Source organism: Notolepis coatsorum (assembly GCF_963971535.1).
Source record: "Notolepis coatsorum genome assembly, chromosome: 4".
NCBI classification, from domain to species: domain Eukaryota; kingdom Metazoa; phylum Chordata; class Actinopteri; order Aulopiformes; family Paralepididae; genus Notolepis; species Notolepis coatsorum.
Genome location: NC_140168.1, coordinates 3,368,784 through 3,396,461, shown reverse-complemented (window position 1 = coordinate 3,396,461; position 27,678 = coordinate 3,368,784). Strand labels below are relative to the sequence as shown.

General features: G+C 44.6%; 1 long non-coding RNA gene across 1 annotated transcript; it reads left to right on the top strand.

The window, feature by feature from the left end:
• Positions 1–370: 370 nt before the first annotated feature.
• Positions 371–2,803, top strand: LOC311227276. Its single transcript, XR_014619581.1, has 3 exons — positions 371–393; positions 2,145–2,282; positions 2,377–2,803. It is a non-coding gene; the product is annotated as an uncharacterized lncRNA (long non-coding RNA).
• Positions 2,804–27,678: the final 24,875 nt, after the last annotated feature.

Below are 27,678 nucleotides of genomic sequence, written 5' to 3'. Positions count from 1 at the left end.
CCTCTGCCGCCCGTTAACGGCTCTTGTCAAATGGTTTTATTAGGGTGGGTGCGGTTTCTGTTTTGTGCCGCCAGGAGGCGCAAAGTCAAAGTCAAGTTGGAATTATATCCTTCCTTCGAGACAACCGAACTTGCTATGCCTCCTAAATGTGAATCGGAAATACAAAAATACCGGCTACAGCAAAGACCTATGGCTATTCCAAATGGCACGTAAACCCCATTGTTTTAGTGGTTTGTCCACTAATGTCCATTATTGAGGACCAAGTACGTGCCCTTAATCGGCAGCGTGTGCCGGGAACAGTGCAGGAGTTGACGACCAAATCGACCAGGGTAAATACTGGCTGGTGTTCGGGTCACCGGAGACGCTTGTGGGGAATGAACGTTGGATTAAGTGGTAAGTCAAATGATCTGATCTTCACTGTTTTATCTGCCGCTTACGTGACGTGACAGGGGCTACTGTTTCATATGATCTAACGAGTGGTGGTCACTGCTGTTTTCAAGTCCAATTGATCGCCAAATGCGAGGGGAGCACACAAACAAGAACAACTCCGTTATAATCCCATACAAAGAGCAAATTGACTGGCTTAATGCACAAAGAAAACAACACATTTCGAGTAGTCTTCCCTTGTACACATACTGTAAACAGTACTGTATATTCTCGAAGTCAACTTCCTTTGACTGGGTAGAGCAGACGGGAGAGTCGACCAAAGCAGACCCTGGTCCCCCAAGTCAAATTCTACGTATGTCTGCTCTACCCATTTCATAACAGGTGAGAATAAGGAACACATATTTATATAGTAAATTAAGTTGTATTGGCTGTGAGGCTGTAAACAGCAGATGTTAGCTGCTAGCTGATTGATTGATTAGCTAGCAGTCTCTGCTAGCTACTTCCCCATAATAGTCCATTCTCAGTGTAGCCTACATGCCTTTTTCATTTTTATATGTTACTAGTATACTATTTATCAATCACATTCAGTGTTGTTGTCCTTGCTCTAAGGACTTGTTATTGAATAGTCGTATTGCTTGTAATATACATGTCATATGTATATACTCTCTGTCAGGATCTATGGGGTAACAGTACTGTATATTTGCATATCATATTATGTCACAAATGTAACAGTACTATATACCTGTATGTCATGTATGTCCCTATGCCATAAATGTCATGATGTCATGTATGTTGAGTATGTCACAAATGTCACTATGAATTGAAAATGGGGGACCCTGATGTAAACAAGACGAAAGTCTCTCTGGTCTGCATCCCCTTAACAATTGTGTGTATTGAGCCGTACTGTATTGTATCCATTCTGCAATCTGTTAATAACGTTTTCATTAATTCATTCATTCATTCATTCATTCATTCATTCATTCATTCAGGTGCAAAGGTCAACGACCAAACACACCCAGACTACATTCCATCTGTATTCCCTTCAACATCACAGTCTACACCATCTACGTCAACGAACATCAGTCGCCATGAGCAGCGTGCAAAAGCAGACCCTGGTCCCCCAAGTCAAATTCTACGTATGTCTGCTCTACCCATTTCATAACAGGTGAGAATAAGGAACACATATTTATATAGTAAATTAAGTTGTATTGGCTGTGAGGCTGTAAACAGCAGATGTTAGCTGCTAGCTGATTGATTGATTAGCTAGCAGTCTCTGCTAGCTACTTCCCCATAATAGTCCATTCTCAGTGTAGCCTACATGCCTTTTTCATTTTTATATGTTACTAGTATACTATTTATCAATCACATTCAGTGTTGTTGTCCTTGCTCTAAGGACTTGTTATTGAATAGTCGTATTGCTTGTAATATACATGTCATATGTATATACTCTCTGTCAGGATCTATGGGGTAACAGTACTGTATATTTGCATATCATATTATGTCACAAATGTAACAGTACTATATACCTGTATGTCATGTATGTCCCTATGCCATAAATGTCATGATGTCATGTATGTTGAGTATGTCACAAATGTCACTATGAATTGAAAATGGGGGACCCTGATGTAAACAAGACGAAAGTCTCTCTGGTCTGCATCCCCTTAACAATTGTGTGTATTGAGCCGTACTGTATTGTATCCATTCTGCAATCTGTTAATAACGTTTTCATTCATTCATTCATTCATTCATTCATTCAGGTGCAAAGGTCAATGACCAAACACACCCAGACTACATTCCATCTGTATTCCCTTCAACATCACAGTCTACACCATCTACGTCAACGAACATCAGTCGCCATGAGCGGCGTGCAAAAAGGAACTCCTCTTCATACCATCGTAAGTGATATCATCTAGTTTTCAGTTATGTGCCAAAATCAATGGGTTCCTAAATTGCAGTTTCTTATTAGTATGGTTTTTATTTCATTTAAAGTGACTCCCCACAAGAGGACTAAACGTTGCAGCCAAGACATCCAAGTTGAGGCAGCAGCCCAAGTTGAGGAAGCAGCCACACCTCCCATCACTGAGCAGTCTCTGTTTGACGAGATGCAGTCTCTCAGAGAGGAGAGGGATGCAGCCAAGGAGGATGGTGACCAACAGAGAACCAAGGTCGAGTCAAGCTCCTTGACCGCTTCATCTGTGGACATCAATTGGCAGGCCTACAATTTCAACATGCACAACAATGCATGTAAAAAATGCTTATTTTTTTTATATACAAAAATACAAAAGTGCTATTTCAAGTTTCAACATGCACAACAATGCATAACATATGCATAACAGCAGCATTGGCAGACCTACATTTTCTCCAAGAAGGAAGCCATAACATAAAACTTCAAAAGGGCTAAAAACTAAATTACAAACATCACAAAACAAACTGGTCAGACTACTGCTTGACCTTACTCCTAGAACGCACCTCACCCCTGCCCACTTTGACAATATAGGATGGCTTAGAGTAGACGACAGAGTACAGCAACTTAGTTAGGGTTAGACTTCTTTTTCTTTTTTCTGCACTCCGGGCAATACCATGTCTTGCTTTTCGGTAGCCTTTTGAGGTTTAGACACCTGGGATGGAACCAGTCATCACAGGTGTCACAGCCAACCATGCTCTCTGATTCTGTTGTTGTTTTACACAAGCAGTAGACTGGAGTGCTTGTGCTGCTGGCCGCCTGTTGCTCCTGTTGGGTGGGTAACACTGGTAAATTTGTGGCAACATTCTTTTTATTATTTATTTTTTATTTAAAAAATATTATTTTGTATAACTCACCCTGCCATACAGTCACAGTGACCTGCAACCACCTTTCCCGTGCCATCTAAGGCCACCCAAGGATGATGTGGATCATCATTCACTCTGTAGGATGGTCTGACATCTGCCCGCAACAAGGTGCACCTTGTCAGTTTCCGGTGGAACACGGTTTCTACCCAACCAGAGACAAAGAAGCGGTATGCCTCTAAAGACTTATAGTTCTCCATGGCTTCTGATGAGAATACACCTGAAATAATAATGTAACTCTGGCCTGATCAATATTCTTCAGTTTTTTATCTTATCTTATCTCCTATCGGTACTGTTGTCATTATATATATGAATTGAAATGGGGGACCCTGATGTAAACAAGACGAAAGTCTTCCTCTGGTCTGCATCCCCTTAACAATTGTGTGTATTGAGCTGTACTGTATTGTACCCATTTTGCAATCTGTTAATACAATTTCCATTCAATTACTGTATCTATGGAGGACAAACATGTCATGTCCAAATGTCATATCTAGCTACAGGCTATTCAATGGCACATTTTCATATTATTCCTTGCACAGGGCTTAATATTTCTCTTTTCTAACAGAGAATTGAAATAAAATATCCCTATAGGCCGTAAAGTGAATGCTGTATCGTTTCACCCCTTTTTTTAAGTTTTAAATAGACAATAATAAAAATAGTAGATGTAAACAAGACGAAAGTCTTTCTCTGGTCAGTATTGTACCCATTGTAGTGGAATATACTATGGAATATATTACATTGGATGCCATTTTGTCACAGGAAAGATTAGCCTCTAGGATGGAACTGTGACCGTACTGTGACTGTGACCGACACCTCCCTGCCCCCTCTCCTTGATGAGGTGTTAATAGGTGGGTAGGTGGGGTGGGGGGCTGTACATTGATGGTGGGGGGGGGGGGGGGGGGGTGTCTCAACACTGTTTTTTTCAAGTCAGGTCAAGTCAGCTTTATTTGAACTCTGCAGAGGAAGGATGAACTTTGCAATGTACAAACGTCTTTCTCTGGTCTGCATCCCCTTAACAATTGTGTGTATTGACTGTAGTTTACCCATTCTGCAATGGTAATAAAATTCTCATTGTAAAAAAATAAGTTGTATCTATTCTATTCTACTATTTTATTGCACTGCACTATTTTACTCTGTCTATTTTATCTTACTATTTTTTAGATTGCTGGACAGTAGTCCAGATGTGACAAAACGAGTGATTGTATGACTTGCTTGGTACAGTAGCTGTGTCTGTTAAAAAATAGGCATTCCGTCTAATAATTGAAATACTTCTGCTCATTTTTGTTACAGTATTGTAGTGGCCATACTGGTTGTTTACATCAGGGTCCCCCATTTTCAATTCATCGTAACATATATGACATACACGACATACAGATAGACAGTACTGCTACATCTATACATTTATGACATACCAGATTTGCAAATACAGTACTGTTTGTGATACATAGTAGTATAGACATAGCAGCATAGGTAGTACTGTAGTAGTAGATAGTAATACATACTGTACTGTATTCTAATGATATTCCTACTTCTGCAGTAGTTGCATTTATTTTACAACATATTCAAAATAGTTTTGGGAGCAGGACTAAGTGGATTATGACTTCTGGAATCTATTCAGTTCATGACAACAATACATGACAACAATAACAATACACTTTTGTATTTATTAATGTCCAGATGTGACAAAATGGCATCCAATGTAATAAAAAAAAGTCAATCAACGAACTCGATTCTTGTACCGGATCTCCTCCCTGGTAAACAAGAATACCCTGAAGACTCTGGCAGGAGCACTCATTCAAGGGTACTACGACTATGCTTGCACCTCATGGTACCAAAGCACCTCAAAGGCACTAAAAACCAAATTACAAACATCTCAAAACAAACTAGTCAGACTACTGCTTGACCTGACTCCTAGAACCCACCTCACCCCTGCACACTTTGCCAACCTAGGATGGCTTAGAGTAGACAACAGAGTACAGCAACTTGCAATGGGCCTGGTCTACAAGATACACTACACGACCAAGGTACCCATGTACATGTCAAAATACTTCCCAAAGGTCAGTGAATACCACGATCACAACACCAGAGGGAGCTCCACAAATCATGTAAAACCCAGATTCGGCTCAAACAAGGGACTAAACACGTTTCGCAATTATGCCACAACAATGTGGAACGCCCTACCCAAAGCTGTAAAGGAATGTAAATCACTACCCACCTTCAAAAACACTCTCAAAGAACACCTACGGGAGACTGCAATTCAAAACTGGCCCCTACAAATGTCCTAACCCAGTTGTACAATAAAGACCAAGCATGGCTTTGTCAGTATTCCAATGTACAGCCCCACCCAACCCCACCCCACCTACCCAACCTCCTCCAATGTACAGTTTCCATGGCAAATGTATGTCAGTATTCCAATGTACAGTGTCCCTAGTAAGAGATATGTACAGATATAGATATAGTATTAATATGTACAGTGATACAGGTATAAAGACACTATGGTAGTAACTAGTAAGTCATACTGACCAGCAGTGTAACTAGTAAGAGTAGGTAAGAGATAGTATTAATATGTACAGTGATACAGGTATAAAGACACTATGGTAGTAAGTCATACTGACCAGCAGTGTAACTAGTAAGAGTAGCAGGTAAGAGATATGTACAGATATAGATAGTATTAATATGTACAGTGATACAGGTATAAAGACACTATATGGTAGTAAGTCATACTGGCCAGCAGCGTAACTAGTAAGAGTAGGTAAGGGATGTACAGATATAGATATAGTATCTACAGATATGTAAATGTCATTAACAGATTGCAGAATGAGTACAATACAGTACAGCTCAATACACACAATTGTTAAGGGGATGCACAGACCAGAGAAAGACTTTAGTCTTGTTTACATCAGGGTCCCCCATTTTCAATTCAGTGATATATATTTTTGGGCATACACTTACAATATAAGCAGCTGGGAAACACATTATATGATGTATTCAGGGCCATTTCACGTTGATTAAACGTTACACATTACATCCTGCTAAATCAACGTTAACTAATATTACGCGGCCAGTGTTGAAAAGCCTTGAGGTCGCATTCAATTTTCGAGAGACCATAACGTTAACTTGACAGCAATGTCGATACAGCTTTATTTGAGCAGTTGCTACTGTAACGTTACCTTAGTTGACTACATAACTGTAGTAAACAAACTAACGTTAAACCTAATTTAGTTTACCAGTAAATTCAGTACAGCGACAGCTGAAATCCACAGAACAGCCTGATCACAATAATCGACGGGCCAGTTACATTTCCCCCAACCAGAGCCTAACTAGAGCCACATTCTGCCAATCAGAGGCAGAGTAGGGCGGGTCTTCGGTGCCAGCACGTTTGGGTTGTCTCGTAAAGAATAATACTGCACTGTATCTGAGTATCTAGATGATTATCCATAAAAAACGCACGTTAATCGAAAATACCACACCATTACTGTACCAATGACAGTCAAATAATCTACAGAAAAGCATTACATTGCAAAATAATATGTCCAAGACTAGTGTCGCATGCACACACACACACAGATTGTAGAATAGCTCCCTCTCTCCACCGTGTAACTCGACTCCCCCTACTGGTTGAACCAGGCAGAGCAGGGTAAAAAGACGTCATCTAGCGTCATCTAGCTTGCTACCGGCGGTAGACGCCTCGTTTTCCAGTCCCACATCTGTAATAATAGTCTATTCATATGTAGTGCTTCGTGCGGTGAGAATACTATCGTAGTCAGTACCCCATCGTTTCGGGCAGAGAACTGGCTGCTTATCCAGGGTGGCCGACCCCATGTGAGGCTGCACCCGAGGAGCCCCAGAGCCGACGAGCGAGTGGACCTGCATACCGGATTATTCTACCGACGACAGCCCGCCTTCCCAGGCACGGATTATGCTTTGTATACAGTGATTATTCTATGGATAAAGACCAACACTGCCGTGTGTTGGAAACCCCCCCCCCGGAGAGGACGACAGGTGAGGAGACGCTCTACACGACGAGGTCGCTTCACGTCTCTCCATCGTGGACCGAAGGAAGCCGGCCCACAGAGAGTCCAACTGCTTTCATCTGTGGATCGAGGATCGCTGAGGCACCGAGCCGCACAACCGTGGGTTCTCCCAGGATACCCTCGGCCAGACGGATACAGCCAGACTCTACCCCCCCCCCCTTCTCCAGTTGTCTTACAAGCGACCGGAATTCCCCCCTAGTGTATCCAGTTCTATAATCATTAAAGTATCATTGCTATTATTCCTTAACTATTCCAGGTCGTATATGTACCACCTGCGCCACCAGAGATTGGACATTCTCTATTGATATACCGACGAATACTCTTGCCATAAAAGTGCATACTAATTCCCATTCATAAATGTGATTGATTTGATTAAGTGCTTGCTCTACACACCATCGCTGTGTAGAAATAAAGACCTATTTCTAATTCGTACATTTGTGTTGGATCCGTTTCATCTACGTGACAGTGTTCATCATAATATATTTATGCCGAGTACTGGGTGGCCGAATATTAAGTACAAAGGTAGTGGTAGTAAGTATCATATCTAGTAATACAGTCAGGGAATTGTACCCCTCAGTTACAATATGTTGGGCGAATAAACTAGTACCAGCCTCCTCTCTGTCTCGTAGTCCTGGGCAGAACCGGGCATGTTGAGACAAGCCTTGACGGTAGCTTTGAACTCGACTCTGGGGGTAAGACACTGGCGCTGGTGGCACGCCATCCAATAGGAGAATGAAATATTATGGTCTGGACTAGGCTAAAGGGACATTCCGTGTATATGTACAAGGAATATACAAGGGATATCAAACGATATACAAATACTATGCAATATATATCAATCAATAAATATATATATTCAGTTTAATCTGACCCTTTGTAACAGCCGCCCCCTAATTAGTCCCACCTAATTAGCTAAGCAGAGACAGATTAACCGCACTGTCCACTACTCAATGTCCGTTGTGAGGGTAGGCAGTTCACAAAGTCAGGGGTCATGGTCGTCATTAAGCGAGTCGGGGAGCCTTGGCGACTCTATCAGCCTCGCCACGGGTCGGTTGTAGGTCCGCCCTTGGACGAGCAATTCTGCCGCTCTGACTTTTCCGTCGGCACCAGTGGTCACTTTGCTTACGCGGCCGGCCGGCCACGCAGCTCGGGGTAGTGACTGGTCTATGGTCATGACGACTGGACGGGATGAAGGGGGGCTTAGGAGGAAGCGGGCCTGAGACTGCTTTGATCTGTGCTTGGCTGTGCCTCCTCCTCCTCCGTCTGTTTCTCTTGTTTGCTCTGTACCCCGTCTGAGGAGGGGCCGGTCCCGGCCGCCCCGTCAATGAGGCGCTTGGGGTGCTGGGTTCGAGGTCAGCTACGTCTGAAGCGCAGCTGAGGGGGGTGGAGTTCCGAACTCCCTCTGGTGCCCACGGTTCTCTCACGGGCCTCTCGCTTAATGTCAATAGCCTCTGCTGTACGAGGGAGTGGCCGGTGTCGCTTGCCTTTGTGTGTAGGCAGCGTGTAGACGTGGGTTGACTGTCAAGTCCGTAGAGGGGGCCCTGGAGCGTCCATCCCAGTCGGGTCTGAACCGCGACTGGGCATCCTTTGGGTCCGATGTGGGCCGCCTCAATTGGGAGAATGAGGTCCGCGTGGTCGGAGCCGATGAGCAGGGTCGGTGTGGCGCCGTCGATAAGCGGTATAGGTAGTTGACGTAGGTGCACATACTTAGCCATCAGCTGTGGGATGGGGTAGGTGTACTGAGACAGGCCTATGTCGTGGCTGGTGAAGACGTTGGTTATACTATACTGCTTCTCGGGCTGGTCCACCGCTGCTATCTTGAAGGAGACCTTTTCACCTTTTATGGTCTTCTGGTCCCTTCTGATGGTGCGTATGGTCATGGTATCTTTGACACCCCGCAGGCCCAACTGGGCTGCTGCGGAAGCGAGGAGGAGAGTCTTTTCGGACCCATCGTCCAGGACGGCGTAAGTGTCCAGGACCTTGTCCTCGTAGCTCAGGAGCACTCTGACCACTTTGAGGAGCACTCGAGGGGTCCCGCTCTGCTTGGGGTCTATGTGGAGCACTCCTGTTGGTCGGTTGCCTCGTCGGGCTATTCTTATCATGTTATCCTCGCACAAGAATCGGCGGTGACCGGCTTGTGGGGGGTCAGACGCAATCCACTGCTCCATTTCGGCGATGGTCAGTTCCGGGAACACGTCGCACTGGTCCAGCCAGTGTCCTCCGCGGCAGTACGTACAGTCGATCTTCCATACCTCCTTTGCCGGGGGGTTGTCACCTGTCTGTGGTGACACAGAATCTATATGGTGCGAGTCGCACCGTGACTCCCAGTGTCTGCTGTAGCAGTCGGGACACCAGGGAGCGGTCTGGTGGTGGTTTGGTGCTGGTGCCACCGCCTCGGCATGGTACATTACCGCGACGGGCCCACTCTGTTGTCCTGGCTGACGCCTGTTGATGTCATGCAGGACCTCCAAGTGGGTGCCACCGCACCTGCTGCACTTCTTCTTCAAGCGGCACTCAGCTGCTAGGTGGCTGCGCGCGCAGCGGAAGCAGCGGCGGTGGTCCTTGATCCACTGACTCACCTCGTCCGTGGTCAGCTTCCCGAAAGTGTCGCATTGGTACAGCCGATGTTCTCCCTCACAGTACTGGCACTCAATCTTCCACTGGTCCTCTTTCGTCGAGGGGGTGTTGTGGTTCCTGTGCTGCGGTACTGATTCGGCTTGGTGCATAACGGTCACCAACCGGCGGTTATCCGTTGATCCCCGAGGTCCGAGTCTTGGGCTTGGTCCACTCCATACGAACATGTCGAGTCGTAGGCTACTGACCTCCCTGGCGAGGAACTCAGATAGGTCTAGGAGGGATGCCTCTGGACCGTTGGGGTCGCGGTAGTCTCTCTGCCGCCGAAAACGCTCTTGTCGGGCGAGAGGGAGCTTCTCTAGTATCCTCTCTACATTAGAGTTAGCGTACAGTTCATAGATCCCTTTTTCCTTTTGGGACCCCAGCATCCCTACCAGGGACTGTACCTTGATAGCGAGGTCATCTAATGCTCTGTTGTCTCTGGCTGGGGGGAGACGGTCAATGTCTCTTATCTCCTGTATCACGTAGTCCCATATGCGTCCATAACGTTGGTCGAGGGCTACTAGAGCCGCGGTGTATGGGGTAGTAGAGCTGGAATATGCCAGCGCTATATTGTGCGCTCTGGGCACCTTCAGGTGCTTGAGTAGGATAGCATACTTGTACGGTTCATCTGGTACGTCGGACAGCATAGTCTCTAAGCACATTCGTAGCTCTGTGTACTGTGCTCTGTTCTCGTGTGTGAAGTCAGGGAACGTCGGTGTGCCAAGGTACGATGCCATGGATGACTGGCACATCGGTGAGCGTTGGGGGAGAGGCCTCCTAGGCGAGTCTCCTCTTACGTGTTGTCTTGGGCTGGTACTTGGTGGGTACCAAGGGCCGGGTACCCAGGTGCTGTTCCTCGGGGCTGGCGGTGCGTCAAACTCACCCGTGAGTTGAGTCGGGGGTTTGTAGCGCAGGGCCTCGGGGCTGACTTCTGGGCTGTACTGGGCCTTCTGGTCCAGAGTACGTTGCTGCTGGTCGGGGCTGTACTGGGCCTCCTGGTCCAGCGTACGTTGCTGCTGGTCGGCTTGACATTCCTCCTCTTCCTCCTCCTCTCCCTCTGCTAGGACCTGGAGTCTTCTGTTCAGTCTCTCGGCGTGGTCCGGTTCTTCCCGGTTGCTGGGTCTCGTATGGACCGGCCGGGGAGGGGGTTCTGAGACGTGGATAGGATCCTCCTGTTGGCGGGGTCCCGGGTCGCTTGGTCGGGTAGGGGAATGTGTCCTAGACCCTTGTCTTGACGATCTCCGAGAGCTCCGTGCGGAGTGAGGGGGTGTCGCCATGGCAACCAGTTTGTCTATCAGCTCCGCCTGCAGCCGGTCGCGCTCTGCCTCGCGCTGGGCATGGGCTGCGTCGCGCGCTGCTTCGCGCTGGGCATTGGCGGCGTCGCGCTGCGCATTGGCGCTGGCCTGGGCGGCGTCGCGCTGTGCGTTGGCGGCGTCGCGCTGGGCATTGGCGCTAGCATGGGCGGCGTGGAGCTGTGCATTTGCGACGTCGCGCTGTGCATTGGCGGCGGCGTGCTGTGCATTGGCGGCGGCGTGCTGTGCATCGGCGCGGCTTCTTTCAATGTTCTCTTCCGTCTGAAGGCGTCTGGTCTCCAGTCTTATGCGGTCGTCTTCACTCCTTTGTTGCGCCTGGAAGCGTTCTCGCTCGGTTGCAGAATGTTCGCGCTCGCGCGTCTGTTGCGCTTGAAGTCGATCGCGTTCGGTGGAGGCTGCCAGGGTGGCGATGAGTGCCTGCGCCAGCATCTTGTCCGCCTCGCTGGGGGAAGACGCCGTTCGAGGCGATCGGCTCCCGGCAGTACTCGTTGGAGATCCGTTCTCCTGTCGCGTACCGAGGAGATCCATCTCCTGGGTGCGCGTCTCTTCTTGTGGTGGGTCGGGTTCCGTCCCGGGAGGGCTTTCTTTATCCTGGAGCTCTCCGGGGACTGTCCCGTTGGCGTTGTCTGGGGGTAAAGTCATGTCAGGTCCCTCCTGGTCCCCACCGTGAGCTTGGTCAGTTACGTTAGAACCCACTAGGGTCTCTACTGGCGGGGTAGCCTGGTCGGTAGGGTTGGACATACTTTTACTATCCGCTTTAGTTACTTTATCCGTATTTAACTTCCCTTTAAAACTAGGTATTGGACTGACAGTGTATGCCTCTAGATAGGGAGGTGGCTGCCGTCTGCGCTGCGGGCGTTCTAGCTCGGGAGAACCGTTTGTGGAGTGTTCATCATCGGCCATGTTAATATTAATATTATATTAATATTACGCTAATTATTATCCGGGGCTCGAAGGACCAATTGTAACTGAGGGGTACAATTCCCTGACTGTATTAATCAAGTATTGGTATCATTAAACCACTACCGTCTTATGTACTTTACTACTGGCCATACAGTACATGTGTATATGATGATAACACCTCCACAATGATACGGTTTCCACACAAAGTTGTCTTTAAGTATTTATTGCAGCAAAAGGTACATAATATACTTCTCTGGTCACTTTGGATGCGCTTATAAGGCAAGGAATGTGCGTAGGCAAATCAATAACGAATGTCCATTCTCTGGTTACGCAGGAGATAATAATACACTACTGAATATTAGGAATTATATCTAGGGGATACTGGTAAGGGGGTTCCACCGGTTGTAAGCCAGCAGGGGGAGGCAATGCTCTAATGCAAGGTCTGGTTCCACGGGGACTCTAATGCAAAGTCTGCTCGGGGAGGGGGTATTACTCCCTGTATCAGCGGACGAAAAGCAGCCGCTGTAATCCCAGTATGCGCGTCGCACAGGTGAAAGCCGGTCAGCCTCTCCAATAGAGACGGGCTCGAATGATGGTCCTCACGGTAGATCCCACAGCAGTGGGTGCAGACGATTATCCTCCGCTCCAACAGCCTGGTCAAAGCAATAAGAATAATAATCCAGCCGGAAAGGGGCTCTGCAATCACCGGTGTAGATCCTCCGGTGCGCGGCGCTTCACACCAACCAAGGCGAACTTGACGTTATTCAACTAAGCTATGATACTTTACTATCCTATTCGCACGCGGCTATAAGTGCTCTATTTAGACACACAATTGCTCACTTCACTTGGTCTTTGACTCGTAATGAAGGCTTACTAGTAAGGAGCGAACGATACGTTGAACAAACGTATTAGGATAAAACAAGACTCTATTTTGGGGCAATACGGGCCCACTTCACCGCACGTTGCATAGCGGGTGAGGCTTCACTTGGGTAACTCGAACTCGAACTGAACGGACTGCGGACTGAACTGAACTACTTCTGTATCCACCTGCGCCATATTTATATGTTGGGCGAATAAACTAGTACCAGCCTCCTCTCTGTCTCGTAGTCCTGGGCAGAACCGGGCATGTTGAGACAAGCCTTGACGGTAGCTTTGAACTCGACTCTGGGGGTAAGACACTGGCGCTGGTGGCACGCCATCCAATAGGAGAATGAAATATTATGGTCTGGACTAGGCTAAAGGGACATTCCGTGTATATGTACAAGGAATATACAAGGGATATCAAACGATATACAAATACTATGCAATATATATCAATCAATAAATATATATATTCGGTTTAATCTGACCCTTTGTAACACTCATCTTGTTCTATGGTTGTTGATAAATCTTTTCTTGTCCAAGACTATTTTCATCTTCATTCTATTTTCTATTTACATTCTATATCCTTTATTTCTGCTGCAGGACAGGAAACTCTGTAAATCAGTTGTACTACTGAGTAGGGTTAGGGTTAGTTTAATGACTAGTGACTACTTTTTACCTGTATAAATAAATAAATAAATAAATTAATATTTCCTGCATGCTGGGTTCATTCTGGTTTCCTTCCCATCCATCTTCATTCAGGCTGGAGGGCTGTAAACTCTCAGAGAGATCCTGTGAAGCTCTGGCCTCAGTTCTCAGCTCTACCTCCTCCAGTCTGAGAGAGCTGCACCTGAATAACAACGACCTGCAGGATTCAGGAGTGGAGCTGCTCTCTGTTGGACTGAAGAGTCCACACTGTACACTGGAGACTCTCTGGTCAGTATTATATTGAGACACATGTTACTCAAAGAAATTTAACAAAATGTAGAATTGTAAAAAGAAAATAAATGTATATTTGTATGAAATTAAGTGATTTGTAAACCCAAAGCTATGTGTATCAACTACATTACAAGGTTCACTCTGTCATTTCCATATTGTAAACTGTTGCCAGAGAGCTGATTACCAGAGCTGAGGCTTTGTGTAGCATCACCCTTGTGCGTTTATGTTTACCCTTGATTTCAATGGACAATGGTGGAAATTAATTAATTTAAAATACTTGTCGTTGATTGATTTGAAACATATTTGAGAATTGTTGGCCTACAGTATATGTGCGACATTTCATCCAAACTGGATCAGAACTGTAGGAGCTATGGCTGGTACAGACAGACACACAGACAGAACCACAGACAGGAGTGAAAACAATGCTTCCTCTCACTGTGTGCACTGGTGTAATTAATTCATAATTCACACAACCTCATCTTGTTCTATCGTTAATAAATCCTTCTTAATATGCATGTACTTTATCATCCTTTCTTTTCCAAGATTAATTAATTAAATGTTCTTATTATTTTCATCTTCGTTCTATTTTATATTTACATTCTATATTATTTTCCTTCTGCTGCAGGACAGGAAACTCTGTAAGTCAGTTGCTCTACTGAGTGTTAGGGTTAGTTTAATGACTAGTGACTACTTTTTACCTGTATAAATAATGAAATATTTCCTGCATGCTGGGTTCATTCTGGTTTCCTTCCCATCCATCTTCATTCAGGCTGGACAGCTGTAAACTCTCAGAGAGATCATGTGAAGCTCTGGCCTCAGTTCTCAGCTCTACCTCCTCCAGTCTGAGAGAGCTGCACCTGAGTCAGAACAACCTGCAGGATTCAGGAGTGGAGCTGCTCTCTGCTGGACTGAAGAGTCCACACTGTACACTGGAGACTCTCGGGTCAGTATTATACTGAGACACATTTTACTCAAAGAAATTTAACAAAATGTAGAATTGTAAAAAGAAAATAAATGTATATTTGTATGTATGAAATTAAGTGATTTGTAAACCCAAAGCTATGTGTATCAACTACATTACAAGGTTCACTCTGTCATTTCCATATTGTAAACTGTTGCCAGAGAGCTGATTACCAGAGCTGAGGCTTTGTGTAGCATCACCCTTGTGCGTTTATGTTTACCCTTAACACTTTGACTGCCGGGAGCCGTCTTTAGACGTCTTTGCTGGCCATGCTAAAGTTGCCGGGGGACGCTGTACGTCGTCTTTATATCAATATTTCAAAAATCTGCGATCGGATTCATAATGTCCCTCCGCTGGCCTGAGATACACCAGCAGGACCCACTGAGCTCTCTGGCGGTTCAGGAGCGCCATCTGGTGGCCGATCGCGCAACCGCTTAACAGGAAGCGCAGTAGAGGTTGTGCTAGATGTCCGTATTGCTTCCGGCCACTCGGGATAGGTTCCGGCACTCTAGCTCGTCACACTACATAGCGATCGATTGCCAATAACTCGATAAACAACATGATTTGGACGTATATACCATTATACAAGCTGGAGATGGACCGGGTAATAATATATCCCATAATGATAAAATTTCTACTCGACGATGATCGCCCAACGGCGCGCGGAGACTGGGGTGAGTTTCAGCGTGTAACGTTACCGTCTTCGATAATAACTGATATTATCAACATTTGACCCACATTAGATGATTGGTATAACGCTGCCCACGGAATTATAAACGCCCCCTCGCCCATCCGGTCAACATCAGATGACGTGTAGTAACTTCTAGAAGTACGTCTAGTTGGAATTTTTTATATCGCGCTGATTGCCATCAAACTGTATTTCATCATCAATATAATGCATTTGGGGCTATATATCACGTTCTGGAGAAAGCTGCAGAAAGAGATGAAAACATACTTATACATTAGACCATACTTTACTATGAATATGTGAATGAAAAAGTTTAACGTTGCTACACAATGAACAATACATATAGGACTTTGAATGGGCCCTAATAATGGCAATGTAGCAATAGAATTTAAAAAGTTATAGCCCTGCAAAGAAGGGGACTTTCTCCATAGACAAATAGCGCTGGCAATCTATGGTATATCATTAATTTAACCTTAGGCAACCAAAGTGTTAATATTGATTTCAATGGACAATGGTGGAAATTAATTAAATTAAAATACTTGTCGTTGACTGATTTTAAACATATTTGAGAATTGTTGGCCTACAGTATATGTGCGACATTTCATCCAAACTGGATCAGAACTGTAGGAGCTATGGCTGGTGCAGACAGACACACAGACAGACAGGAAAAAACAATGCTTCCTCTCACTGTGTGCACTGGTGTAATACATTTTTTATTCACACAATTTCATCTTGTTCTATGGTTGTTGATAAATCCTTCTTAATATTCATGTACTTAATATTCATGCCACATTTTACAAAATAAAAAAGTAACAAAATGGCTCAATTGTAAATGATCAATTGTAATATATTTATTATATTTATAGTATTAATAATGCTGAACTCTCTGCAGGCTGGTCCAATGTTAGACCGTCAGAAGGGGGGCTATGTGAGACTGTTGTTCATTCATTGACTACAGCTCAGCGTTCAACACCATAGTCCCCACCAGACTGGTGGAGAAGCTGATCGAGCTGGGTCTGAGCTCCGCTCTGAGCGCCTGGATACTGGACTTTCTGAGTGACAGGCCCCAGGCGGTCAGGGTGGGGGGTCAGACCTCCAACACCATCACCCTGAGCATCGGGTCCCCCCAGGGCTGTGTTCTGAGCCCCCTGCTGTACTCACTCTACACACACGACTGTGTGGCCAAGTTCAGCTCCAACTCCATAGTGAAGTTTGCGGACGACACGGTGGTGGTGGGGCTGATCTCGGACAACGACGAGAAGGCCTACCGGGAGGAGGTTGAGGTACTGGAACGCTGGTGCCAGGACAACAGCCTGCTCCTGAACATTGGTAAAACCAAGGAGCTGATCGTGGATTATAGGAGAGGACAGCAGGAGACGCACACACCACTGAGGATAAACGGGGCTACCGTGGACAGGGTGAGCAGCTTTAAGTACCTGGGGGCACTGGCGCCTACATAATGTAGCAGTCGAAGCAGCTGCTCCCCCACTATTGAACTTGGGTGAGCAAACTTATGTTTTTGCTCCCCCACTTTTTGATCATATGAAAAATATGATATATCCCCCCCCCCCCCAATATATAAATCTAACCATAACTACGTAATTTCAATCAAATTAATAATACGCAATGACACTTAATAGCACGTTTTTAAGTTTCCCAAAGATTGTGTGACCCCCCCACTTTAATGGTTTGATCCAGTGCCCCACGGACCACGGTTCCTCGGCATGACGTATACGACATGTTGGGGGAGGCGGCTCTTTCGAAATGCCTCGTTTGTCGTTTCAATGAAAAAAAATTCAGGCTGGATATTGGATAACATTGTGAGGATTATTCTTCTGCGTTTACATCAAAATGGAGCAAATCATTACGTAAGTCGAACACTGTGACTGTATACTAAATGCGCAAACAGATTGAAACTGAATATTTCTCGTATGGTGAGCCTCCGCCTTGTATGGACCACCCTGATGTAAACAAGACAAACGTCTTTCTCTGGTCTGCATCCCCTTAACAATTGTGTGTATTGAGCCGTACTGTATTGTACCCATTCTGCAATCTGTTAAATTAAGTTTTCATTCATGCATTCAGCCGCCGCGCTGACTGGGGCTATTGATAGCGTCAATGAATTGTTGTTGTTGTTGTTGGCTTGTTGCTACTGCCGCTGGGGATGTGAACAGGGCCGGAGGGGCTTCGGGAGGATCGGGAAAGTTATTATTATTATTATTATTATTATTATTATTATTATTATTATTATTATTATTATTATTATTATTATTATTATTATTATTATTATTATAATAATAGTAATTGGCTATCATACGTGCCTAGCTAGCGTTAGCTAAAAGAGCCCTCGCAGTGAATATTTCATGTTGACGTGGACTCAACGTGGTGGAATGGTTGTTGTTGTTGTTGTTGTTGTTGTTGTTGTTGTTGTTGTTGTTGTTGCTAGTCCGTTCACAAGTTGCTACTGCTGCTGGGGATGTGAACGGAGGTGCTTCGGGAGGATCGGGAAAGTTATTATTATTATAGCTATCATACTGCAATATAAACTGAGTTTTATAGTGAAAAGAGCAGCTTTATTTTGGTCAAGATTGAAGGCTCTATATTGTCGTGCCGGACCCCCTCCAAACCAAACCACCCCTTGCAAAAAATTTATAAAAAAAAGGGTAAAAAAATTATAAAAAAAATAAAAAAAACATCTTGCACCCCCACTTTCAACTATAACTAGGCGGCCATGCCTGGGGGTCTACATCGCAGAGGATCAGACATGGACAACACACATAGACTCAGTCGTAAAAAAAAGGCGAAGCAGCGCCTCTACCACCTGAGACAGTTAAGGAAGTTCAGAGTATCTGGGAAGATACTCCAGTCCTTCTACTCCGGAGCTGTAGAGAGCATCTTGACTGGAAACATCACTGCCTGGTATGGAAACAGCACGGCACAGGACAAGAAGGCCCTACGCTCAGCCGAGCATACCACGGGTATTGCACTACCACCCCTGCAGGTTCTATACAACAAGAGGTGCAAATCCAGAGCCTGCAGAATAATGAAAGACCCTCACCACCCCAACAACAGCCTGTTCATGCTGCTGATGTCAGGCAGACGCCTGCGAACACCAGCTACTAGGACAGAGAGACTTCGGCTCAGCTTCTTCCCCCAGGCCATCAGAGCCTTGAACACTGAACTCTCCACACACAAGCACACATGAGCACACACACGACACACACACTGTACACGCTCACACACTAGCAGCCACTTTAACATGAGCAAGCACACACTCATGCTGCACACGCCCACACTTATGGCCACTAAGGAATAGGTCACTTTAAGAATAGTATAGTATAACCTGAGATTGTATAATATAGCATGTACAGAAAGACCCAGTGCCTCATCCGTAGCTAACAGTGTATTGCACTACCACAGGACCTAGCATGTCCTACCATGCTCTGTAAATAACTTATGTACATATACCGATATGCCCTACTATGTTACTTGTTTTATTGCACAATGTTGTTCTATTAGATTCTATTATATGTTATTACTATTGTATTATGCACATCGTTGCGGGCAAGACCCCCCGCATTTCATTGTATACTTGTATGCCGTGACAAATAAAACTCTTGACTTGACTTGACTTGTGTTACTAGGGAAGGTTGTGCTGCTCTAGCCACAGCTCTCGGTTCCAACCCCCCCCCCCCCCCCCCCCCCCCGCCCCCCCCCCCACCTGAGAGAGCTGGACCTGAGCTCCAATAACCCAGGAGATTCAAGAGAGAAACTGCTCTCTGTTGGACTGGACAAACTCATGTATGTAAACTGTTGTTATCTCTTGCACGACCCAGGTACTGTTGTACTGGAGTTCTGGACCAAAACATTGAACAGTGTGGTTTCTAACTTTAAAACGATCAGTGGAGGGTGAATAAAAAGTTATTTCCACAGAGCGGAGACTGTTCTGGTCAAATCAAGTGCAAAACAACGTCATAATGAATAGTTTATTCTGAATCTAACCTTTTATTGAGTCATGTCAGCAGGCCAGCTAACAAACTACAGTTGGAACGGTTTACGTAAATGAATAAGTTAGGGTTAGCTTTTGTGGCATGTAGGAGAACGAAGGTTATCCTATAACCCTAGTTATATGAATTATGGCGAGCGATCTGCTCTATTCGAACTATCCCTTTAATCATATACTATCATGAAAAACTTTCACCACATGTACACACCTACTCACCTGCCTGACCACTCCCACATCCGCTCCTATATAAGCGGGGTCATGGCCACACTATCAGCTCCTTCCCTAGTCTTTCACCGCCGAAACGGAAGACCGTGGGGCCCTCAGTGAGTCAGAGCAGAGAGCTCGCCATAATTCATATAACTAGGGTTATAGGATAACCTTCGTTATATTTCATTATGGCTTTACGCTCTGCTCTATTGGAACACAAGAGCTGAGCAGAGCGAAAAGCTTGACAGATGTACCCGCTGAGGTCCCCTACAACCATCAGAATACCGGGGAGGATCCGGGCCCCCCCTAGCGAGGGACGGGAGGGAGATCGGACCCGACTGCGCGAAGAGGGTTTAGCGCCTCAAACGCACAGGGTGAGCAGACCGTGGGACTTACCTTTGTTTAGAAGGGTCCGCGACTACTCGGACGCGCATCCCGCATGCCACCAGGGAACGGACGCGAAGCAAAAAAAAAACATCACAGCCCCCAACAACGCGGGGTTGGGGTTTAAAACAAAAAAAAAACCTGTGGCAAGGCCGTAGCAGCGGGCGCAGAGGAGGTCCCAGCCCCAGGCCACATCCCGGGGGCTAGGACCCCCTGAAAAAAGGGGCCTGGTGAGGTCAACGAGGCTGCGGCATCGAGACCCCACCAGACGGTCACTGGTGACACCACCCCCATCGCCAGCGTATCGGACAGGGCCTAAATCAGGTGAAGGCCCTTCTCCCCTTGGCACGCCACTCTGAAGCGCTCCCAAGGAGGCTTCCCCCCCCCCACAATATCGTCAAACCCGGCGCCATGGGCGGGCATTGGGGGGCCTGGCCCGCCCACTGAGTCAGCTGTTCCCACCATGAAAAAAAAAAATTCAATCAAAGTCGACTATCCAAATGCTTAGTCGGGGATAGCCCTAGTGGGCACTGATGTCAACAACAACACTACTGAAGCTAGCACGGCACTCTGTGAGAATTCGTTTTCTACCCTCAAGAACATCTTTACAGAACATCGCCTTAGTATGCTTCATCGACGCAAGGCCAATTTAATTCAGTTGGCATTTGAGAAGGACTTAACAAAAAAGTTCAGGAATGAGTGGAGGGGCAGTGTTTTAAGAAGATTTCACTCTGTCCCCAAAACGCCGCTTGCCGCTCTACTAATGATGGTGAGTAGCCTGTGGAGGAATTTAGTTTGCTTTTTTATGCACTTTATTTTTGTCAGTTCAGTTCAGTTTGTCAGTGAATTCAGAAGTGTTGAATAAATGGAGACTTTTCAAAGATATAGAATAGAATAGAAATGTATTATCCTGAGGGAAATTTGACACTCCAAATCACTCAACATTAAACATTTAGACAGAACAATCACGAATAAGAATAACAAAACAAATGGCCTAAGAATAGAATAAAATGAAATAGAATAAAAATAGAATAAAAGATACAGTAAATAAATACAGTAAAAATATACTGAAGTCTACAGTAGGTGTAATATTGCAGTGCTGTTTAAAAAGTAAGAGTCCAGGAAGATGGTAACTGTCACTCTGTGCTCAGTGATGCAGTGAGGCACAGTGATGCATTGTATAGTCTGATGGCTGTCGGAATGAAGGACTTCCTGTGCCGTTCAGTGCTGCATTTAGGTAGTGTGAGCCTATAACAATACATGCTCCTCCTGTCAGCCAAGTCTGTGTATAGTGGGTGGGAGGGGTTTTCCCTGATGGCCTGGAGCTTAGCAAGGCTCCTCCTCTCCGCCACCCTCGCTAGGGCGTCCAGCTACACCCTAACCACGCTACTGGCCTTCCTGACCATCTTATCCAGCCTGTTTGTGTCCCCTGCTCTCAGTCCGCTGCCCCAGCAGGTCTGTTATATATATCCGTTCAGTCTGTTTTTGTATAAGTGAATGTTCTTAAGATAGAGAAATTAGATTTTTCTTTTTTTTTTATAACTTTCTTTTTATTGTTTTTCACAATAAGCAAACAATCACAAACAACAAGACATAACAAAAACACAATCCCGGGCTGCATTATTAGTGTCACTTTACAAAAATATACTTTTCACATGCTGAGTTCTCAATTCTCTTACTTTCCCTATAGGTATGGCGAATATTCTTTACAACTATACATCAATACATCATCCACTGGTTGTCGTCATTAACATATAAAAGTCCCACTTTTCCCAGTACTTCAAACCTTTCTCTTCCTGTAATCTGAGAATAAAAGTAAGTCTTTCCATTGTGTATATTTCGCCTATAATGGCCAACCATTTTTCTTTTGTTGGAGGTTCTTGTTGATACCAGAGACGCGTGATCGCTTTCTTACTTGCTGCTAAAAATATTTTCATCAAATATCTGTCTCCTCCTACCAATTCCTCAGGTAAGTTACCCAGGTACAAATAGGAGAAGGTCTCCGGTATCTTAAAATTCAATATAACCTGCATGGTGGAGTGAACATCTTGCCAATAACGTTGAATTCCTGGACAATTCCAAAAGATATGAGTGGTTTGCCTCCCTCTGGCCGCACTGTCTCCAACATGGTTGCTCTATGCCTACTTGTCGGGATTTGATTTTGGGAGTTATGAAGAATCTAGTCAAGTTTTTCCAGCAGAATTCTCTCCATGTTTTTGAATTAGTCGAGCTACATTGAGTTCTGCACATGTTCTCCCATTCGTCTTCGGTTATTTCAATGTTTGATTCCTTTTCCCAATTTGTCTTAATGTAACTTGTGGAGTCAGTTCTGGCCTGAACAAAGCTATTATACAATTTTGACACAGTTTTACTCATCTTGTCCCTGTATGCCTGAATGAATATCTGAATAACACTGTCTATTGGGGTATTGGGCTCAGACACCTTTACCTCTTTTAGAAAGTACTGGCGTAGTTGTAGGTATCTGAAGAAGTCGTGTTTATCCAAACCGTATGTATCTTTCAAGGTTTGAAAGCTCACAAGTTCTCCATTCTCTACCATTGTGCTGAATGAGGTAATACCTCGGAGAGCCCATTCCTTAAATGTTTGATCATACATTCTTGGTTTAAATCCTAAATCGAAGGCAAACCACCTCAAGATCTTAATCCTTTTTTCTAACTTGAATTGTTTCACAATTTTGAACCATGTCTGTAGGGTGTGTACAATAAATGGGTTTAAGTTTCTATATAGGGTCTTGGCCTGCTGTCTATCACCAATTACTGTCTGGAGTGGTATATCAAGTGATTTCACTTCAATGTCCTTCCACTTCGCTTCGTAGTCCCTTTCACACCAACAAATAACAAACTCAGCAAGACCGACGGCTTCTCGGTTACAGTGGGTGACAATATCATCACAAGGAAAGATGAAATTACCTACCTGGGTTCCATCCTAGAGGCTAATCTTTCCTGTGACAAAATGGCATCCAATGTAATAAAAAAAGTCAACCAACGAACGCGATTCTTGTACCGGATCTCCTCTCTGGTAAACAAGAATACCCTGAAGACTCTAGCAGGAGCACTCATTCAAGGGTACTACGACTATGCTTGCACCTCATGGTACCAAAGCACCTCAAAGGCACTAAAAAACAAATTACAAACATCTCAAAACAAGCTAGTCAGACTACTACTTGACCTGACTCCTAGAACCCACCTCACCCCTGCCCACTTTGACAACCTAGGATGGCTTAGAGTAGACGACAGAGTACAGCAACTTGCAATGGGCCTGGTCTACAAGATACACTACGCGACCAAGGTACCCATGTACATGTCAAAATACTTCCCAAAGGTCAGTGAATACCACGATCACAACACCAGAGGGAGCTCCACAAATCATGTAAAACCCAGATTCGGCTCAAACAAGGGACTAAACACGTTTCGCAATTATGCCACATCAATGTGGAACGCCCTGCCTAAAGCTGTAAAGGAATGTGAATCACTACCCACCTTCAAAAACACTCTCAAAAAACACCTACGTGAGACTGCAATTCGAAACTGGCCCCTACAAATGTCCTAACCTAGTTGTACAGTAAATGACCAAGTAAGGCTTTGTCAATATTCCAATGTACAGTGTAAAATGTGTGTGTGTCCCCTACCCAACCCCCCCCCCCACCTCTAATGTACAGCCCTCACCCAACCCACCCAACCCCACCCCACCCAACCAACCTCCTCCAATGTACAGTTTCTACGCCAAATGTATATACACTCCTTTTCTGGACACTTTTGTATCACAAACAGTACTGTATTTGCAAATCTGATATGTCATAAATGTATAGATGTAGCAGTACTGTCTATCTGTATGTCATGTATGTCATATATGTTATGATGAATTGAAAATGGGGGACCCTGATGTAAACAAGACGAAAGTCTTTCTCTGGTCTGCATCCCCTTAACAATTGTATGTATTGAGCTGTACTGTACTGTACCCATTCTGCAATCTGTTAATAAACTTTTCAATCAATCAATCAATCAGACCAAAGGTCTTATTTGCGCTGCATAGTAATACTCCTTCAGATTTGGGAGGGACATGCCTCCCTTCTCTTTAGGGAGTTGGAGTGTCCGGAACCTAATTCTCGGTTTTTTCCCGCTCCATATGAATCTAGAAATCATCCTGTCCCACTCGTTAAACTGTTTAGCAGGGATTTCCACCGGCAAGGACTGGAAAAGATATAGTAGTCTAGGGACTACGTTCATTTTTACTGAGTCTATTCTGGAGGTGAAATCCAGGGGGGCTAATGACCATCTTTCTATATCTTTTTTAATTTGTGTGTTTAGGGGCTGGTAATTTGCTTCATACAATTTTGTTAAGTCCTTAGTCAGCCTTACTCCCAGATATTTTATGGACTTCATGTTCCAATTTAAATTGTAGTTTTCTTTTATTTCTCTTGGGGGGGTATAGTTATATGTAAGTATCTGTGTTTTTCCTATATTTAGTTTGTATCCCGAATGTTGACCATAGGTTTCAATAAGGTCCATTAGTCTAGGGAGGCTCAGACTGGGGTTTTTTAAGTAAATTAAGACATCATCCGCGTATAATGCTATCTTATGCTCCGTTTCTTTTATATTAATACCTGTTATATTGGGGTCTTCCCTAATTGCTTGGGCTAGCGGTTCAATGAAAATCGCGAACAGGGCGGGGCTACATGGACAACCTTGGCGTGTACCGCGTTCTAGGGCGATCGGATTTGTTAACCGACCGTTTACTTTTATTCTCGCTGTGGGTCTTGTATATAGTGTTTTAAAACACCTAATTGAATCTTCCTTGAATCCTAACCTTTCTAGTACCAAGAATAAATAGTCCCAGCTCACACAATCAAACGCTTTTTCCGCGTCCAGACTTAATAAGGCCGAATAAACGTTGGTTTGTTTAATCTGATTCATAATATGTAGTGTTCGTCTTAAGTTATCCTGGGTTTGGCGACCAGATATAAATCCAGTTTGGTCCGTGCTTATTAGGTCTGGCAAAAACTGCTCTAATCTTTTTGTGATAATGGAGGCGTACAGCTTATAATCCAAATTAAGGATCGATATTGGTCTAAACGAACTACATAATTCCTTATCTTTACCCTCCTTGGGAAGTACTGTTATAGTCGCCTCCCTCCAGGAGGGAGGGGGGATGCCCTCTCTAAGAGTGTAGTTAAATGAGGCCACCAGCAATGGCATGATCTCCTGGCGAAAAGCTTTGTACCATTCTGCTGGAAGGCCGTCACTACCTGGCGATTTGTTAGTTTTAAGATTATATATTGTCCTGTCTAACTCCTCTATAGTGATTTCTGCAGTCATAATTTTGTTCTGCATTTTGCCAATTGAGGGCAGGTCAAGAGATCTCAGGAATGCAATAGTGGCTTCACTATCTATTTGTGCTGGTTGTGTATATAGGTTTTTGTAGTATGATTCAAAGGCCTTCTCTATATCTCCCAAATTACTGGACACTACTCCAGTTAAGGGATCTTTAATCTTATTAATTGTATTTTGTGTCTGTTGCTTTCACAACCTTCTGGCCAATAATCTAGTAGCCTTTGGGCCTGATTCATAATATGTTTGACGTAAAAATCTAGATTTTTTCTCAATGTCATCTTTATAGACTTCGTCAATCAATTTTCTTGTTTCCCTAATTTGCTGTAGCAGCTGACTAGTTGGAGTATTTTTATGCTGTTGCTCTATAGATGTAAATTTTTGGGTTAGATCCTGATATTTGCGTTCTTTTGTCTTCTTCAGTGTTGCTGTGATGGCAATCATTTTCCCCCTTAGCACAGCTTTTGCGGCATCCCAAACAATCAATGGATTAACCTCACCATTGTCATTAATCTCTATATATGTTTTTAATTCGGTCCTAATACTTTCAACAATTGTTTTGTTGTTCAATATTCCTGTGTTAAGCCTCCATAGTGTGTTCCTTGGCCTACTATCCAAGTGTAAAGTCATATAGACTGCAGAGTGGTCTGATATGTCAGTAGTTCCCAAAGTACAATCCATTATCCTATGTCTATCACCTCTAAACATAAAAAGATAGTAAATTCTTGAATAAACAGAGTGAGGAACAGAATAGTGGGTGTAGTCTCTCTCAGATGGGTGGAGATCTCGCCATACATCAAACATTCCTAAGTCTGTGAGTGAAGCATTAATTATTTTTGTCTGTGGAGTCCTGTTCACCCTATGGCTTGTAGTGTCCAGCTCACGACTAATAATAGTATTAAAATCTCCCCCACAGATTAGTATCCCCTCAGACTCCGCTGCTATCAGACCAAATATGAATTTATAGAAACCTTTGTTGCTCCCCGGTGGGGCATATACATTCAGCAGCGTAACCAAGTTGCCCTCTAATTTGCATTTTATCATGACATAGCGTCCTTCCTTATCATTAGTTTCTGTCATAAGTTCAAAATTTAATGAGTTAGGAATTAGTATAGAAACACCTCGTTTATGACCCGATCTAAACGAGCTATAGAACGTATTCCTATATCCATATTTCTTGAGTTTCTCGTGCTCCATCTGAGAGAGATGAGTTTCTTGCAAAAAGATAATTTGAGCTTTTTCACGTTTCAATTTGGTTATGACTTTGCTCCGTTTAACTGGGTTAACCAGACCATTTACATTTATAGATACCACCTTAAAGTTTCTACTCATCTGTGCTTTAACAACTTAAACCTGACACTGTCAACCCGGAATTCACACATTACTAAACATGAACAGTTAGACATATACACATAGAGAACAGGTGTAACATTAACAAAAACAATACTTGGCTTCCAAAAACAGACGTTCGCTGGCCATCCCATGGCTTAGGTCCCGTTGGGGGTGGGGGGATAGGCTCCACTCAAGTGCAGGCCCCCGCGGAAAAAAAAGGAGCTATTAAAAAAAAGAGAAAGTGTCTAGTCTACCTACAGCGTGCCTGAGTGACTCTCGTCGGTCTTTCAATAATCAAGTGGAGTCTGTTAAACTATAAAAAAGGGAGACTAATAGTCATCCAGTCATTTGGGTCAAGGGGCTATTCAGCATTCACGTGAATAGCTTACAGCTAGTCCGCATTAGATCCAACAAAAACTCGGAACGTCTAGCGTTAAGCGAGTCAAAACAACACAATACAGCCCATAGTCCGCGACATATTCGGGCAGTTCACTCACGTCACGTTGAATTAACTCACCAGTCTGTTATTATGCTATGTATTTCTCACCCTGAGATTTATTTGCTGGTGGTACATTGAAAGTCCTGCAGTCTGTTCTTTGCTCGTTGGGCTATTCCTCTCTCCCTCTCGCTCGCGTCTCCCGGGTGTCTCTCCTTCCTTCCAGCGCGCTGCCACGGTTGCCCTCGCTGTAGTCGCTCGTCCTGGTCTGTTCTAGCAGCGCAGGGGGCTGGTTCCTCCACAGCGACTCCTCTCTTCTTCAGATCCTGTGCGGCTTCCTCGGCGCTGTCATATGTACGTGTGCCGGAGTCCCAGTGGATTCGGATCTTAGCGAGGGGTGTCTGGAACCGAATCCCGTTTACTTTCAGTGCCCTTTT